Genomic DNA, 19,704 nt, shown 5'->3' on the forward strand with positions numbered 1-19,704 from the left:
TAGGGAAGTCTCCATCACTTTACAGCTACATTATAAAAAGTGTATCATTACACAGAAGCCTGAATAGTGGAGCCTTATGTAAGCTTGGATTAAATAGTGTTTTGAGGGCAGGGGAAATAATCAAGGCTGCAGTCTTAGGCACGCTTACATAGGACCTGGTTTCAATGCAGGACTGGCCTACTATTTGTCAGAGTGAGGAAAACCAGTGTTGGTGAGACCCCAGCCACCTACCACCTAAATTTCCCCAAAAGCATCTATATGCATTTTTGGTGCAAACCTCTTCCATGGACCTGTGCTCTAAGTTCTTTCTGTACCTTGGAATGCTCCTGCAAAACACTGTAATTCAAGGTGTCTTTCCAGACATTGTAAACTAGGAGTGATAACCTCCAGATGTTGTTGGACTACAAGTCCCATCATCTCTGAACGCTGACCATGCTGGCTGGGACTGAAGGGAGTTGGAGTTTAACAACATCTGGAGGACACTGTGTTGGCTATCCCAGTTCTAAACCACGAAGAATGGGTGATTGGAGAGGAAATTGTGGCCCACACCTCTGCCATTTTCTTTTGTGCAGAGAGCATCCATGTGTCTAAGTTGTACATGGTCTCTTTATGCATACGTGCTCTCTCTCTCTCTCTCTCTCTCTGCTCTGGTAACCTGAAAAATATATCGGTACCAAATCATGTGGATTAAGATTGTGTAGGCAGGCTCTGGGATGGATTCAGACTGCCACTGCAGTCCTATAAAACATGCAGCTAGGAATAAGCTCCATTTGAAACAACAAGACACGCTTCTGACTAGACATGCATAGGATTATGCTGTGAGTGAGACATACTTAGGTCCCATAGAAATCAATGGGAAAGGCTAACTATGACCCAAGTCCTTTAGGAGATAAATTCAGCTAAGTTAAGTTACATGTGGAACAATCAACACCGAGGGGTATAGTCAGCTAAGCAGTAGGTCTGTCCTAAGTAGAATTATGGTTGGATACGATGTAAAGGAATTGCAAGTGGAGAAACTAGATGAAATACCACTCCCTCCTACTTGCCTTGATTAATCATGATTTCAAAAAAACCTGAAAAGGATGTCAGTAGTGCTGAAAAGGATACACAACACCCTGACACTTCGGATCAATGCTCCTGTAAGCCCGTGTTCTCCAACCTGATGCCCTCTGAATGTTTTGGACTACAACTTCCACCCTGGCTGGGGCTGATGGGAGTTGTGGTCCAAAACTTCCGGAGGGCACCAGGTTGGGGAAGGCTGTTGTAACCAGCACCTGCATCCTAACCCATTCAAGCATGCATTTAGGCAAAACTCCTAGTCGCCTCGGCGAGGACAGTGAGAGAAAGCATACATATGCAATATTTCTTACCCTGTCCTTGGAAGTATAAATAATAGCTCCAAGCCTATAAATATTTATTACGCTATAAACTGCCCTTTAGATACACTGCACAGCTTTGGGAGAAGAGTATTTACATAATCGGCTCGCTCTCCTAATATAGCCAACACTCAGCCATCCTGTGGTTACATCGTATTTCCCTGTTAGCTCATATGCTTGGGACGCTTTGTCGCACATTGGTTTTTTTTCAGGTGAGCCGATACTACACTTTAGTCTTTCCCCCTTTACAATGAAATTATTATTATTATTAGTAGTATTAGTATTAGTATTATTACAACTGAAATAATTATTAATAATAATATTTGCACATTTTTATTCACCTTTTTCTGTATAAAAATGTAGATACTGCATGGGCACAGCTATGTGTGCATTGGGTTTTATCAGTGCAATTGAGCCCTACACATCTGTTATACCACATGCACAATGTGCCATCTGGAAACTGCATGACTTGATGTCGAATCCTAGTGAACCGTCACTGTTGAGGCTGGATTAAGGTTTCCTTTCTCAGCTGAAGAGTAGATCGCTCAGCCTCATGTCAGTGTAGAGAAGATTGGAGATGTGTGAAATGTGCTTACCAAAACCGCAGCATCCAAAGCTCATGAGGAAAGGGGGTGGGGGGCAGTGTCTATATATCCATTGCCCAGCCTCTACAATAGAGATGTAGGTCAAATGCAGGAACAGGCTTTTCCACCCATCCCCCAGGACTCTTCCCAAGCTGCATCTTCTCTCCAGGATACACACAAAGACATACACACACCTCAGGAAACATCCCTGACTGGCCCTGCTCCATTATCTCTTTAAGTGCTTTTGTATGGCTTGAGCCTGGCTGGAAGGTGTCCTTCAATATAATTGTGGCTCTTCCTTGCCTGGATCGAGGTGTGTCTGTGGGCTGGCAGAAACCTCTGACTCTGCATGGCTGGAACATAATCTGTTGTACGGTGCTAAGAGTCCCACCCACTTCTTGCCCTCTGCCCACCATGTAGCCCCTGGAAGGTAGTCTGTGAAGAAATGTGGCCCTCAGGGTGTAAAATGATCCGCTGCTTAAAGCAATGTTGTTTCCTGTATCCCTGGTCAATACTGTTATTGACAATATTCTATTAGCTGCAAGCCTCCCGGTTTTCACAGTTTAGCTGGCTTGCCTCCTGACCAGGATCTTCATAAAGAATTAGGCTCCTGAGCGCACCAAAATCCCACACATACACTCACCCTGGGCTCTACCTGCTGTTTGAATGGCTTTGCCCAAAGACCCTGGCCAAATCCTAGAATCTTTTTCTTCATTACAAAAGCCAGCAACCTTTGCGCCCGCACTCACAACAATCAGAAAAGAAACTGGTCAAGGAGTTGGCTCTGTCAGGGTAAGCACTCACTTCCAAGTATATCACATTTAACTGTTGTACACATTTATGCCAATGAGCTCCTTGAGATGGCTGGCACGGATCTGTAGGAATTCCTTAGCTACTTTGGACCTCTTTAACATAAAAGGCTCTGATAAGAAGAGTTTGGATTTGATATCCCGCTTTATCACTACCCTAGGGAGTCTCAAAGCAGCTAACATTCTCCTTTCCCTTCCTCTCCCACAACAAACACTCTGTGAGGTGAGTGGGGCTGAGAGACTTCAGAGAAGTGTGACTAGCCCAAGGTCACCCAGCAGCTGCATGTGGAGGAGCAGGGAAGCGAACCCGGTTCAGCAGATTATGAGACCACCGCTCTTAACCACTACACCACACTGGCTCCCACACTTAAATAATCTAAAGTCACAACTTTAAAAAAACAATAATCCAGAAAGAGGACCACAACTGTAAAGAAAAAGAGTGGGGGACCATCTGTCATGGATGCTTTAGTTGAGATCCCTGCATTGCAGGGGGTTGGACTAGATGACCATCGGGTCCCTTTCAAAAGTCTATGAATCTATGAAAGCAACCAATTAAAACCAAAGCAGAGATTTAATACAAGGTCAACTATAATAATAAAATAAAGCACATTATTAATATCACTGTGAAATGCAGGGATGATATAACTACAAAGCTTTAAAGCCAATGTTTAAAATGATTAACCACTACACCACACTGGCATGATAGCATGCAATCTCGCTGTAATTTTCTGGCATTAAAGCTAAAAATAACATCTTTCTTGATCAAGAGTCTCTCTGTGAGCTAAAGTAACCTTCAGAATCATTGCTAATGTCCTGGGATAGAAATCACATGAAAGTTCGTCATGAGATACCAAGCTGTCAATGACAGCAAGTTGCACTGCTTGGAAAAGAAGATTTCAACTTGTCTGGTCAGGTCACATTTTCCCTGAAGGAGCAGGTTTGTAGCTTGCGGGTACTGGAGCCTCCTACCAGTTTCAGCTCTACTAGTCTATGCTCTGGTAGGCTTCTGGTTAGATTACTGCAATGGTTAGCCTTTGAATGCAGCAGCCAGACAGTTAAGAGGGATCAGTTAGTTTGACCTTATTACATCAGTTCTGGCTTCTTCTTCTTTAGCTATCACTTGTAGCCGAGTAAGATTGTCTTCCATAAACACAGTTTAACAGTGAGTCTGTAAGTGAGTGGTTTGATGAGAATGACAGTGAGATTGAATGCATTATTGACAAGAAAAGGAAAGCCTTTCAGATCTGGCAAAGAGATAGAAACTGTAGGTCCATTCAAAGAAGAACCAGAGAACTAAAGAACACCTGGTGGATAAATAAAGCTCAAGAGATTCAGCACTTAGCCGACACTCATGAGGCACAGTTTCTTTAAAGCTACAAAGACCATCTATGAGCCAATAAATCATGACATATGCCCCCTACGCTCAACAGATGGTACAACACTTCTAAAAGATAAAGAAGCTATTGCATTGCGCTGGAAAGAACATTACCAGCATCTCCTTAACCACAACTCTCCCCCTAGCTGCTGAGGTCCTCTCACAAATTCCACAAAAACAAGTTAGAGATGAGCTTGCAGTATCTCCAAATCTGGGAGAGTTGTTGACCAAATGAAAAACAACAAAGCCAGCGGACCTGATGGGATACCTGCTGAAGTCTTCAATTCTGGCACTGCCACACTAGCTACCCATAAGTTTCTGAGCCCAATTCAAAGGGCTAATTTTATCCTATAAAGCTATTTGTGGCTCAGGATCCCATTACATTGCAGAAGACCTCTTCTGACATGAGACTACCCAGAGCCTTATCTGAGGCCCTTCTTTATGTGCCTCTTCTGAGAGTTGTCTGGGGGTAGAAACACAAGAGACAGCCTTTTCAGTTGTGTTTGTGGAATGCTCTCTCCAGTGAGACCCACCTGGTGCCAGGCAAATACTTCATTCTTATCCCAGCCATTTGACGGTTATTTATCTTGAATCCCAGTTCTGGGCATTCTTATGCTGACATCTCTTCATGTTTTGGCATTTTGAACCTTTTACATTTTTCCTACGACCATTCAAAATATACATTTGGATTTCTTCTGCTAAAGAAAGTAGCAGCTAGTGAGCATTAAAACCATTTATATAGAAACATTACTTCCAGCATATATAATTTGACTTGGAATATAAATGAGATTTTAATTAAAATAAATAAATACAGCTCTTGTGTAACTTTGACATGTCTATGTTAAACAGCATTAGTCCTCATTACGGATTAATGAGCTGAAAAATTTAAATAGTTTGGTAAAAGCTATCCTTATGCAATTTTAAGAGGCAAGTGACTGTCTGCACTGTGTTTGGAAGCTGTCTGAGCTTCCCAATCTGAGTGGGAGCTGCAGTGTGTTTAAGGGAATGAGCTGTCAGCCTAAGATAAACCATGATCTCTCAGCCTCGGTTTCCCCACCTGCACAATGGGGTGATAGTAATGCTGGCTTCTTATAGGTTGTTGTAAGGGTTACAACTAGATAATGCACATACAAGTACAATGAACTCTTGAAAGCACTATACAGTATAGGAACACTTCCTACATATCTGAACACTGAGCTCAGCAGGAGATGCCACCTGTTGGAATTTGGCCTTTATTGTGGTGGCATCTACTGTTTGGAACTCCCTCTCATTACAAAATTGGTTCAAAATTGGGAAAGGAGTACGACAAGGTTGTATATTGTCTCCCTGCTTATTTAACTTATATGCAGAATTCATCATGCGAAAGGCTGGGCTGGATGAATCCCAAACCGGGATTAAGATTGCCGGAAGAAATATCAACAACCTCAGATATGCAGATGACACAACCTTGATGGCAAAAAGTGAGGAGGAATTAAAGAACCTCTTAATGAGGGTGAAAAAGGAGAGCGCAAAATATGGTCTGAAGCTCAACATCAAAAAAACTAAGATCATGGCCACTCGGCCCATCACCTCCTGGCAAATAGAAGGGGAAGAAATGGAGGCAGTGAGAGATTTTACTTTCTTGGGCTCCATGATCACTGCAGATGGTGACAGCAGCCACGAAATTAAACGACGCCTGCTTCTTGGGAGAAAATCAATGACAAACCTAGACAGCATCTTAAAAAGCAGAGACATCACCTTGCCAACAAAGGTCCGTATAGTTAAAGCTATGGTTTTCCCAGTAGTGATGTATGGAAGTGAGAGCTGGACCATAAAGAAGGCTGATCGCCAAAGAATTGAGCTTTTGAATTATGGTGTTGGAGGAGACTCTTGAGAGTCCCATGGACTGCAAGATCAAACCTTTCCATCAGCCCTGAGTGCTCACTGGAAGGACAGATCCTGAAGCTGAGGCTCCAATACTTTGGCCACCTCATGAGAAGAGGAGACTCCCTGGCAAAGACCCTGATGTTGGGAAAGATGGAGGGCACAAGGAGAAGGGGACGACAGAGGACGAGATGGTTGGACAGTGTTCTTGAAGCTACCAGCATGAGTTTGACCTAACTGCAGGAGGCAGTGTAAGACAGGAGTGCCTGGCTTGCTCTGGTCCATGGGTCACAAAGAGTCGGACACGACTAAATGACTAAACAACAACAACACCTCCTCCGTTTTCAGCACCTATTGAAGGTTTTCAGAACCTTCCTTGTTTCAACTAGCCTCTTAAATCAACACTTTTTAGCCCAATCTGTATCTACATCAGACTTGAAATTGCCTCTCCATATGAAACAGTTTTAGGTATGTTTCTATTGCTGATGCTTTTCTTGTTAATTAGCGTTGGGTTGCTTAATAGGAAGCAACTCAGGAAGGAAATCAATAGATAAAATGCACAGATCGTTCCCATTATTTGTTTGTATATACAGCAGAAGTTAATTGTAGACAAATGAATCCTTGCTTGGAGTACACATTTAGTCGAGAGGTATTCATACTGAGACTTAGTATAAAATAAGAGAGCTTATGTTTATTGAAGGAAATGCGTTCTCGACAGGGAGGAGATCTGTAGTCCTACCTAACTAACTAGTTGGACAAACAAAGAAGCCATGCTTGTTCTTAGAAGATGCATCCAAGAAGACCTTGTCCCTCAAGGTTCAGAGAAAGTATGAGGAGGAGGAGGTTTTAAACAGGATGCAACTTAAGATGTATCAGTTTAAACTTCAAAGGATAGGGAAAGGTCAACATGGAGGTGAAAGGTGGTCTGGGAATCTGGAGGTTCCTTCACTCTTATCTGTTTAAGCTCCATGCAAACCCCTTTCTGCAAGTTGAGCTGCACCCAAAATTCCAACATTTTACCAATTCTCAGGCTGTGAGTGCTGTTGCTGATGTAGCCAACAAGGTCTACTACCTATGCACAGGAGGAAGGATATCAGTAGATTTGGAGAAACATAAAGATTTGTTGGAACACAAACACTTTTTTATTGTGGTGGTGGGGAAACCAAATTGGTTGTAAATCAAGAACCTCCCCATTGAGGACTGAACATGCTCAGTGGCTATGGAATGTTGGCTTATTGTTGGCTGGGCTAGAATCCCAAATGGCAGCATGCCACACTGCAACACTTTGTTGCAGACCCCAGTTGTGTCAAATGCTATTATTAACATCAGCAGTGACAGAAACTTTTGCTTCTGAAGTAGTGGATCAGAGGAGGCACGCAGCAGCAGAATAGACAAGGGGGAACACACACACACACACACACACATATCAACTTCTAGGGCTGATCAGGGAGATGGCAACTTTCTCCCATACCCAAATGTATAATTATCCTGCAAGCAGAGGATGACTTCCAACCGTTATTCAGATCAAAGCAGTCTCATACCAGTGGTGAGTCACTCTTTGGTCTCATGTCCATCTTGTGCAGTGACTAACAAAAGGAAAAAGCTGTATTACGGTCAAGCCATGAAACAGTGGATCTTATAATGCATATGGACAAAGAAGCCAAACAGAGATGGTTGAAAGAGCACTTAAAGAAGAAGAAGAAGGGGAAAAAACCAGGAATGTAGTTGTCATAGTAACCTTCAGCTTAACTAGCAAGATTGGAAAAATTCCTGTGGGCTTAAATAATGATAGTTTCCAACACCTCTTCACTGAATATTAGAACGTCCCAGTTGTAAGACTGAGGATATAAGTGCAAAACAATTGCAAACATTTCAGTATCCATCACCATAATTATAACATTTCAGGGCAATTCTCTGTCATATAAAAATAGCATTCCTTCCACCATGCATACAAGCTGAGAAGCTGAAACACGGGAAAGTTACAGGTCATCAGCAGGGAGCAATGAGCAAAATCTAGTGTCACAGACTTTCTAGTTCTGTGGTGCAGGCAATAGTACTCAAAGTAGTTTTGGAAATGGATATGTTTTGAAGCAGCTGCAAGCAAAATGGAGCTTATATTTTTTAAGAAATTAAAAGTGTCCGGATCGGACCCAATGCCCCTCTGGTCAAGCATCCTGTTCTTACAAGGGCCAACCAGATACCCAGGGGAAGCCCCTGAGCAGGACATGAGTGCAAAAGGTCTCTCTCCACCTGTGATTCCCAGAATCTGGTATTCCATCACACAGCCACTGTGACTAGTAGCAGCTGATAAGCCTTATCTACCATGAATTTGTCCCGTCCTCCTTTAAAACCATTCTTGGCATTCATGGCATTTTGTGGGAGAAAACCGCATAGTTTTCTCTGTGTGAAGATTTTAAAATCAGATAGCGTTTGACTCATAACTTCTTAAAAATAAGGTGGCATCGCTTACCATTTCACCCTTATTTGTCACATGCAGGGCTGTTTCTGTTCCCCTCCAGTTCATCTTCTGCTAAAAGCTACATTATCTGTCTTGCTGTGGTCCACTGTGATAAGATTACATAGTTTACACGGCTAATTGCATAAATTACATCATTATCTTGTCATTACATTATTCCACCCCATTCATTTCAATGCAAAGGAACCACAATGCAGATGGTGGTGGGAATATAATCAATCATCAGCTGAACTGATTTCCGTTCTGGACATGGGACAAATATATGAGCATCAACAATTTCTGCTCCTGTTTCCATTTTCATTGGAATCCTCTGAGCAGCCCAGCCACTTAACAACCACAAAAATATGCAATTGCATTATAATAAAACAGAGTCTTTTTAAAAGTTAACAACAGCTATAACAGACAATATAAATAAGCAGATAAAAATAAGATCAGGGAAGAACATCAGCGAACTAAGCTGAAACCACCAACCTACTTCAGGGGGGTATGATTAACTTGGGAAACCAAAGACCTGCACACAAAAAGGGTTTGCATCTGCTAGTGACAAACTGCTGGAGAGAAGGCTGGGTGGCTTTCTCCAGGAAGAGCATTCCAGAGTTTGGGTGCTTCAAAGTGCTTCAAACAATTCAAAGTGCTGGTGTTGACCTTTAAAGCCCTAAACGGCCTCAGCCCAGTATACCGGAAGGAGTGTTTCCACCCCCATCGTTCTACCCGGACACTGAGGTCCAGCGCCTAGGGCCTTCTGGCGGTTCCCTCATTGCGAGAAGCAAAGCTACAGGGAACCAGGCAGAGGGCCTTCTCGGTAGTGGCGCCTGCCCTGTGGAACGCCCTCCCATCAGATGTCAAAGCGATAAATAACTACCTGACATTTAGAAGACATCTTAAGGCAGCCCTGTTCAGGGAAGTTTTTAATCTGTGATATTTTACTGTATTTTTTGTTTCTATGGAAGCCGCCCAGAGTGGCTGGGGAGGCCCAGCCAGATGGGCAGGGTACAAATAATAAATTATTATTATTATTATTATTATTATTATTATTATTATTATTATTCCATTCTCAAGAACTCCTGCATTGCAGGGGGCTGGACGAGTTGCCCAATACAACTCTGGTTTTGCTGGGATGCAGAGAACAGCCTCTCCTGAAGATCTCCAGGAATTTAGCAGTGAAATGTTTGAGGCATTGACACTGGCTGCCAAAAAACCCCGCTCCCCTCCCCCCCCCCCCAATATAGAAACACACGTTTGCCCAGACTGGTGTGCGCTAAAAACATGGGAAGAGTGAAATGGCAGCAGTTCCCCCAGAAGATTCCTCCAACACACCAAATACACTATTTCCTACAGCCTTTAGATGGCACTATGCCCTCAAAGTAAATGGAAGGCAAAAGTTTTATGTAATGCTGAATTTGGAGGACAGGCCCGCTGGATGTAAAACACATCGCTTGGAAGCATCTTGCTTTGTTTCCTTTCCACTGGGATGCCAGCTGAAGCATGCCATAGGTTCTGCACTGAAGACAAAACAGGGTCTTTTGTGCTCGGAGCCAGTGACCGTTTGGTCTGTGCGCATACGTTTTCTGCAGCTGGAAATCTAATCCTAGTGGAAAGAGGGGAAGAAAAACTGCTGGCAAGCTTCCTCTGCTTTCCATCTAACCTGTTGCTGGCCTTGTCTTGGCAAGGAACCCTGACAATCTGTAACGGACGGTTATTCATTGCCTGTGCTGACTAATATTTCCTGAGCTTTGGGGCTGCAGCTTGCTCCCTGAGTGGCTGCGTATAACCATATTTGTTAATTGGGCCCATAGTATTTTATTTCGTCGGTTTGGCTAAACAAACGCTCCCATATCTTGGGAAGCAGGGCGACACTTTATTACTTCCACATATGGCTCTGAAGGGCCGTGATACAGAGGAACACAATGTGCTTAAGCCAACAGGAAGCTTAAAAAAAGAAACATGTCGAAAAGGCTCGAACAAACTTGTTTGTCTTCCCACCAAGCCTCTTGTCATTTGCTCTGGCAAGCCGGTTGCGGATTGAAACATTGGAGTGAAACCAAGGAACAAAACTGCCGAGGGAAGCATGAAAAGAAAAAAGAAAAAGGAGGAGGGAAAAAACCTAGCATGGAAGCCTTGAGTTTCCATGTGGCATTTCTGTATTTTTAGTTTGACAAGTCAGATACCATGAAGGAGTAGCTTCCTCTCTGTGGTGACCCCAGAATCCTTCAGAGGCAAACTCACACTTTCCAAACAACTTGAGGCCTCTACCCAATGATATGTCTGGCTGTTTCCAAATCGAAAGGTGATTGATCACCTCTCTGCAAAGAAGCTTCTCCTTGGCTGTTACTTTCCTTTTCTTCTCAGACTCCTCCCATCGGCCTCTTCCTTTCATTCCCCCGGACTACTACCTTTCTCAATCTTGAACCAGGACCTCAAGTTCCCATTGGTCTGCTACCTTCTCAGTTCCTTGGGAAGATGCCTAAAACCAGGCTTCCTCAACCTTGGCCCTCCAGATGTTTTTGGTTTACAACTCCCATGATCCCCAGCTAGCAGGACCAGTGGTCAGGGATGATGGCAATTGTAGTCTCAAAACATCTGGAGGGCCAAGGTTGAGGAAGCCTGCCTTAAACCATTGATTTGTCTAGTTCAGTACTCTCTACAGTGATTAGCAGCACCAGAGGCTCTCCAGACTTTCAGACAATGGACATTTCCAACTGTGCTTTGAAATGCCTGGGATCAAAGTTGAGACCCCTAGGCCCATCTTATATCTATATCTATATCTATATCTATATCTAATCTATATCTATCTATATCTATATCTCTATAGCTGTTTCTGGGACCTTCTACCTGCCTTGACTCTCTAGGATTAGACAACTCATCCATGCAGACAAATACACAGCCAGCCACATTTGAGGAAGCCCTGAGGTGGTGTCCTATGGATCCATGCTACATCAATGAGCCCTGTTGGGCTTATGTGGCCCAGGCGACAATAGCAGTAGTACAGTGATCAGGCAGGATGCCTGGCGCTAGGGATGGAAGAGTCTATGAGGTTTGGTTCTTCAGATTTCTCATTTTTTTCAGTCTTAAATTCAGTCCTCCACATCTCTGCAGTGATTCATGTTGATTTCTTTTAAGCCCTCATTAAAAAGCACACCAGTGTTTCTTTGTATGTAGTTTCAACTAATGTACCTGTTTTTGCAAGCAATTTTACCCATATATAATGCACGTTCCTATCTTCATTTTCATCAATATCTCCATTTTTATGCAAGCTTTCCCCAAATATATGCAATTTTTTTTTGTAAATGTTGGTTGGTTGGAGAAGAGAACTGCAAAATTCAGAAAAGTGTCTGTGTTCCAGTTTTCATATTGTTTCAGAAAGTGCAAATTGAATAGACTTGACTTCATATGTGAACTGCATCAGATTTCTCCCTTACCTTTTCTTTGAACTGCCATCAATCGAATTGCCCACGATACCCACATTAAGTCACATTAAGCACACCTTTGCTCCAAGGACCTCAAAGCAGTACACATGGTTCCCTGCCTCCAACACACACACACACACACACACACACACACACACACACTTTATGCTCATAACAAGTAAGATTGATTAGGTAGCGAGTTAGGTCACATCCAGACCATACATTTAGAGCAATTACAGTCATGGTTCCCCCCCAAAGCTTCCTGGAAACTCTAGTTTGTTAAGGATGCTGGGAGTTGATAGGACACCCCCTATTCCCCTCACAGAGCTGTCATTCCCAAAGTGGGTTAACCATCAATTTCTCTTCACAGGAAACTCATGGAATTGTGGCTCTGTGAGGGGAATTATAACACATTTGCCTTTATTTGTCTAAGGAAATTTGCATGCTGATGTCAGCCCTTGGGTATATACTACTTTCCAGATTGAGAACCTATGGGAATACATATTGCCCATTGACACTCTTTTCTTCTGAACATGATCAGGATTACTCCCAATTTTCTAAATGAAAAAATATTCAGACAATAGGTTGAAGATCTTAGGCCATAACTGAACATCCATAGAATTCTGCTGCCAGTCTTGTTTCCATCAAGATACGTATCGCTGGGCTATTTTCAGAGTGCTAACTAGAAACTGGGCAGTTGGTCTAGGGGCTCAGCTGACATAGTAAGAAGCTAGCCATTTTCTCAGAGTAATGACCCATTGCACTGAATTGGATGGAGTGACACACTCCATTTCGGCTTTTCTCCTGATTCCCCTCAAGTTGCCCTAACCTGCTCCTGGAGTCTTCTAGGTAGGGCTGTGAAGAAAATAAGGCTAGATACCTCAGCGTTGACACCAGAGTGTATTATATTGCTTTTTCCAGCTCACCTGACTTGCTCTTTTCTGAATACACTTAAGCTTCAGCTGTATCATTGTGTTTTAGTTTCCTGTAGAAATGAGTGTGGGCAAAAAGGTGAAGCACTAATAGGCCTTGCAGCTGCTGCAAAATATTTTCCTTGGCCGCTGTGAGTAAGTGGAAAGCCTTGCCACAAGTTGTTACTATTCTTATGGAATATGAAGATTGAAGGCTGAGAAATGCGCCAAGGACCTGGGCCCAAAGCCTCTGCTCTTGCATGGAATGTCGACACTTTTTGGGGGAATTACTTTCTGTTCTAAGTAATCATGATGGATTTGAGGAGACAGGAGGAGGTTTTGGGGCAGACTGTATCGGGGACTTGTGGCTTGGCCTTCACCACTTTGTTTACACTGCAATAAACAGCTTGTAGATTCACCAGATCGTTTTTGGTTGCATATGACAGACACCAGACACCTAAACCCGCACCACGCCAGCTTAAATGCAGCTTAGTTCCCACTGAGGTAATAAATCTATGTCTGGGCTATACCACTTCAGGCTAGGGATGAGGCAAGGATTGGAAGCAGGCCTGAGCTTGGATTGTTGTGAGCAGCCATCGTCAAGTGAGTACCTCATACAAAACTTGCTATATAAGGGCCAAAGACTCCACATTCAGCCCCTAACATCTCTAGGCAGGGCTGGAGAAGAGACCTTTCTGAAATTTCGAAGAGCTGCTGCGAGCACACCTTCCAACATTTTCATCCCCAGTACTTGGACATCAGGAGGGGCATGCTTTCTGGTCTGATGCTCAGGCGATCATCTCTGCAGGGTCATCCCAGAGCACTGGAAGGATAAACAGGACATTCTGTGATCCAGGCAGAAGCTGGGATTAACTTCTTTGATCCAGGATTTCCCATTTAAAATGAGACACTTGCAAGATCTATGTCAGTCATGGTAGACAAGGCTGAGCTTCCTATGTGTTAAAGGTAAAGGGACCCCTGACCATTAGGTCCAGTCGTGACCAACTCTGGGGTTACGGCACTCATCTTGCTTTATTGGCCGAGGGAGCTGGCATACAGCTTCTGGGTCATGTGGCGAACCAGAGCAGTGCACGGAAACGTCGTTTACCTTCCCACCAGAGCGGTACCTATTTATCTACTTGCACTTTGATGTGCTTTCGAACTGCTAGGTTGGCAGGAGCAGGGACCGAGCAACGGGAACTCACCCCGTCGTGGGGATTCAAACCGCCGACCTTTCGATCGGCAAGTCCTAGGCTCTGTGGTTTAACCCACAGCGCCACCCGCGTCCCTTCATATGTGTTAGGGGGACATTAATCCCCCCCATCTCTGCACCCCACCTCCACCCCTTCCACCAACAAAATGCCCCCCTAACTCAGTGAGATCTGGAGTGTTCCACAAGGCATAGATGCTTCATAGGTGGTCTTCTCCACCCAAGGGTTGGTAAGAAGGGCAGCAATGACACGGGAGCTACCTCTTGTGCTTCCACTACCTGAGGCAGGTGCTTCAACCCTCCTAATTGGTGGTCCGGCTCTGCACTCACCCACTCACATATTCAGCTGGTGGAATGGTGAAGCAGTGGCAATGAAGCATTGCTTGCATCATTCTGTCAGTGAAAGGCAGGCAACTGCCCTAGCCAGGAGAACTGGTTGGAGGGACACCTTCACTCACTCCAACCCCTCAAGCCCAGTGGAAGAATGAATAGGCCTGGATTGCTCTGTGAGTCCTCCTGAGTTCAATGGAACTTAAGCCCACGTAAGTGTATATATAGGAAAACAGCCTAATACCAATAAAATCCCCCATTAGTTTCATTAACTACTAAATGCATTTACTAAGAATGTAATCCAATATTCTTGGGAGGTCCCAGGCCTCAAGGAGGTTAGACTGGCTTCGACCAGAGCCAGGGCCTTTTCGGCCCTGGCCCCAGTCTGGTGGAACGCTCTGTTGCAAGAGACTAGGGCTTCAGGACTTGCCATCTTTCCACAGGGCCTGCAAGACAGAGCTGTTCCGCCACGCCTTTGGTGGGGGCTCAGTCTGACCCCTCTCCTTTTACAAGACCCTGCATATAAGTGGTTTCTCTAACTCTTCTCACCAGCTCATACAAATAGCTGAGGCTGGTGAGTATTTAAGGTTCCCAACCCCTATAGTTATAGTTATAATTTGCCGGTACCATCTGATCTTTTTTGATTTTAATCCGATTTTAAGCTGTATTTCAGTCGATCGCTGAATTTTATGTCTTAACGTATCATATTTTTTTTATGTTAGCTGCCCTGAGCCCGGTTCTGGCCGGGGAGGGCGGGATATAAATAAAATTTATTATTATTATTATTAAAGTACAGTAGGAATTTCTTTTGGGCAAAGACCAGAAAACAACCCCCTCCCCCCCGAAAGAGAAACCTCAAAAGCACCCTATACCAAGGCATTTTAATGTACCATCTTTCTGCATTTTTATTTTTTACGTAACAGCAGAGAAATGTGGGTTGTTTTAAAGGAAAGCCTGTTATTTATTAACTGAACGCAGCAGTTCAATAATTCCAATCCATTAGTCATCTGCTCAGATCAAGTTAAAGTCAGCCCAAGACAGATTTATGCTTGCTGCTCCTAACAAACAATGGGGACTCTTGCCTTTCGTAGCTGTTGAATGTTTGTCAGCTTTTAAACAATGGGATGAGTAGATGTGTATGCTCTGTCGCCTTTTTGACAGCTTTGTGTCATCGATATCAATGACAGAAATGTAATGTTTGCTTTAGACAGCTGTTGCTGTATTTGTCCCAGGAGTATGAGTTTTCTACCTCTCCTCCTCCAGCTATATTACTTTGCCTGTTCATGTCTTTTTGCCACCTCTGTTCTATAGAAGCTAATCTGCTATTGACCCCTTTGGAGCAGTAGCGTAGTGGCAAACTCAGATGTGCAGGCTCCCTTCATGAGAGACACAGCCTTCTAAAATTCCACAACCTTCTAAGATTATACAATCATCTTACAGCAATAATAACGAAGAATGCAGTGCAACGATCAATACAGATCTCCACATGTTTAAAAAGGTGAAAATCCAGACACCAACGCTGTTGGTCTGTTTTCAGTTTGACCCAAAGTTTTTGAGCTATTTCAAAGGAAATTCACCAAAATTTACACTTCTGACATGGGTTGCCATACATCCGGATTTAAGTGATTTCCGCCCAGGCCTTGCTACAGATAGCCAAGTCTCAACTATGTCCAGGAAATTCCAGACATATAGCAACCCTATCACATATTATGTTTCAGCTAGATGCACTATTTCCTTTCAACTTTCTGGGGAGTCACATGTCAAACTGGGTGTGGCTAAAGTATATAAGTGGGTGTGGTAAGAACTGCAGTTCAAAATGCTTTCTCCCCATTCCTGTTGGGAGAGTACAGTGGTGCATCGCAAGATGAAATTAGTTCATTCTGCGAGTTTTTTTGTCTTGTGAATTTTTCGTCTTGCGAAGCACCACTGTGTATTGACGGTTTCCCATAGGAATGCATTGGCAGTTTTTTTTAAAAGGCGCAAGACATTTCGTCTTGCGAAGCAAGCCCATAGGGAAATCCGTCTTGCGAAGCAACTCAGAAAACGAAAAACCCTTTCGTCTTGCGAGTTTTTCGTCTTCCGAGGCATTCGTCTTGCGAGGTACCACTGTATGTTTTCTAGAGCAGCAGTGGGCAACCTGAAGCTACCTAGATCAGGGGTCAGCAACCTTTTTCAGCCGTGGGCCAGTCCACCATCCCTCAGACCATGTGGTGGGCCGGACTATAATTTTTTGGGGGGGGAGAATGAACGAATTCCTACGCCCCACAAATAACCCAGAGATGCATTTTAAATAAAAGGACACATTCTACTCGTGTAAAAACTTGCTGATTCCCGAACCGTCTGCGGGCTGGATTGAGAAGGCAATCAGGCTGCATCCAGCCCCCAGGCCCTAGGTTGTCTTCCCCTGACCTAGATGAACTTGGATTCAAAATCCCATCAGCCCCAGCAGGTATGACCAATGGTTAGGGATGATGGAATCTACAGTCCAACCACATCTGGAGGGCCAGAGGCTCCCCTTTCCTAACCTGGAGCATACTAGAGATCACAGTATTATGCTTTTTACTGCGCCAAAAGAAGCAATGTGCTGGACCAATAACATGTTAATGTTTCTAGCACTCTTTGGAATGCATCCCTTCCCGACTTTCTCCTGTGTTAGACAGAGCCAATATAGATTATGCCATTAAACCTGGAGCCAATCCACAGATCGTACAGCTCCTCTGAACAATATACTTTCACAATGAAAGACTCACACTCGTATAAAAGAATTGCATCCAATTTTACCTGTCTGGAACTGTGAGTACTCATTTTTTGCTTAACTGATAAGTGCCTGCATTTTCTTCTGTTGTTATGCAGGACTAAAGCGTAGGGTGTATTCCAGTTCAGAGACAGTGGGTTTTATTTATTTTGCCAGAGAGAGGAGGTACAGTATATTCCTTTTTATTTCCCCATTTCCCTTTAGAACTGATTTTCTCTCCCTAATACACTTCACTCTAATCAGCGAAATGAGGGCAGCTGCATCTGGCCCTGCTGAATGTAGGCCGAATGCCCCAAAGTTCAGTTTTCACTAGATGTCTACTAGATGTTTATAGGAAGCCCACAACTCAGACATGATTTCAACATCACTCTCTCATGCTTGTTCCCCAGCAATTGACATTCAGGAGTATACTGTCTCCAACAGTGAAGGTATACATGGCTAGTAGCCATTGATAGTCTTATTCTCTGTGAATAAGTGGTGTCCATAAGAGCTGTCTGACAGTGGAATTTGCTGCCAAGGAGTGTGGTGGAGTCTCCTTCTTTGGAGGTCTTTAAGCAGAGACTTGACAACCATATGTCAGGAGTGCTCTGATGGTGTTTCCTGCTTGGCAGGGGGTTGGACTCGATGACCCTTGTGGTCTCTTCCAACTCTATGATTCTATGATTCTATGTCCAAGCTGGTGATCACCATTGCATCTTCTGGGCTCTAATTTCATTGTTATGTACTGTGTGAAGATGTAGCTATTTTCGGCTGTTCTGAATCTTCCATGGTTCATCTTCACGGGAAGAGAGGGGGGAAACACTTATTTCTGTTCACTTTCTCCCCTCATGCATGATTTTATATCATCGACTCAATAAATCTTGGGTCTGTGTCCATCAGGACTGATTCTTATATTTTTATATTTTTACAACTGAGTATGTCATAGCTTAGCCTACTCCTTGCAGTAACTGGCATGGTAAAGAAGGAAGGCAAGAATGCAAAAGCGCCCTATGAATAGAAAAGCAAATAATTAAGTGTAAATCTGAAGTCAAGCCAACAAGAAGAGCTATCGGCATCTGCATACGTTGAGACTGTTGCCTCGGGGCAGCCCATGCCAACCATTTAAATGGAGACACCTTCCCCATGCCAAGATAAATAAAGAAATCAGACCAAACCATGACGGGATCTACAGATTTCCTATGTATCTTGGCGCAAAGACAAGCTTTTGCAGAAGGAAGATTTGGAGAATGGGAAATGTCAGCCCTTCTGTGCAAGTTTTTCCTCTTGGTATTTTGGAAATGAAAAATGGATAACAACGGAGGAGCCAGCGTTGCTCAGAGGAAATAGCTTAGTAGTGTGGTCAGATGCTGAAAGGTCTACAACTGAGATAAAAACATAACACTGAGATGATATGAGAACGGTGAGTATTGCTGTTCACTCAGAGTCCAAAGTTACAACTGTGGACTGTAGCCCGGAAAGAGGAATGGAAGGAAAGGAAGGTCTGAGCTAGGTCGCACTTTCCTTTCCTTCCATTTCTCTTTCCGGGCTACAGTCCAAAATCAGGTCAGACTTGGTGCATAACTTGATAGCCTTCTTCAGGGTCACACTGTTTGTATCTTTTTGAGAGTCATTACCGGTGCTTTTTTTCTAAAAAAATGTTTAGGGGCACTCTCATTTTGACTCAAGAAAATCACCATTTTCTAGTTCAAATCGGGGAAAATAAATACAGTAAATGAACAAAAGTACAAAGATCTACAAAATGTTTAGGAATATGTGTCCCCCTGTGTCCCCCCAGGAAAAAAGCACTCGTCAGTACCAGAGAGTCCCCAGCACTGCTGCAGCCAATGATAACTGCCAAAAAGAAAACTCCTCAGTGCATTGCAGTGCTATTAATCTAGGAGGGAACCTTATACTAGGTCAGACTCTTTGTGCATCTGGACCAGTATTGTCAATGGATAGTGGCAGTGGCTCTCCAGGGCCTCCACGTCTCTCACCATCGCTTGCTACCTTATCATTTTTAAACTGAAGATGCTGTGGATGGGACTTGAGACCTCCTCATACATAAGCCTAGTTCATAGATCATGCTAGGCCAAGCCATCGCTTAACAAAAATTCAAGAGCATGCGGGTTCCGGGAGAGCAGAGTATGGCCACTACACCTCTCCCTGGCTGTTTCAACATTGAGCGAAACCAGGGGTTCACTTAGCACATCGTCTCAATCCAGGCTGCTGTTTTAGCTTTCTCCAGACTGTCTATAAGGGATGACTAAGCCAAATCATGAGCCCGGGTTTAGATGAAATGTTGAGCCAAACTGTGGCTCAGCAGTAGAATTACTAGAGAGGAGTGAAGTGGTCACACGTTTGAGCATTCACACCAAACTATAGGTTGACAGTGTAACATGTATATGTTCTACCACTGAGCTATGGTTCATCCTAGACTTTCCACACACTAAAAGAAAAAAAGTAAATTGTGGTACTTTTTTCAATTGAATAATGCAGGAAACGGTAGAACAGACGATTTGACTACTTTTCTTATGTCCACATTAACAAGCTATATTGAGGCAGGATGGCACAGTACATCTTAAATATGGGGCTCCCAGCACTGAGCTTCTCTAAGTTTCCAGCAGGAGTG

General features: G+C 43.7%; 2 long non-coding RNA genes across 2 annotated transcripts in view; one reads left to right on the forward strand and one right to left on the reverse strand.

Moving 5' to 3' along the window:
* Positions 1–19,704, forward strand: part of LOC310661177 — an 860,679-nt gene that overhangs the window by 462,984 nt on the left and 377,991 nt on the right. The window lies entirely within an intron of this gene.
* Positions 1–19,704, reverse strand: part of LOC310661171 — a 400,681-nt gene that overhangs the window by 154,528 nt on the left and 226,449 nt on the right. Inside the window, exon 2 of the long non-coding RNA XR_014503807.1 lies at positions 5,484–5,685. This is a non-coding gene — a long non-coding RNA (uncharacterized lncRNA). The remainder of the gene's footprint in view (positions 1–5,483; positions 5,686–19,704) is intronic.

Source organism: Podarcis tiliguerta, assembly GCF_965153285.1.
Source record: "Podarcis tiliguerta genome assembly, chromosome: 12".
Classification (NCBI taxonomy): Eukaryota; Metazoa; Chordata; class Lepidosauria; order Squamata; family Lacertidae; genus Podarcis; species Podarcis tiliguerta.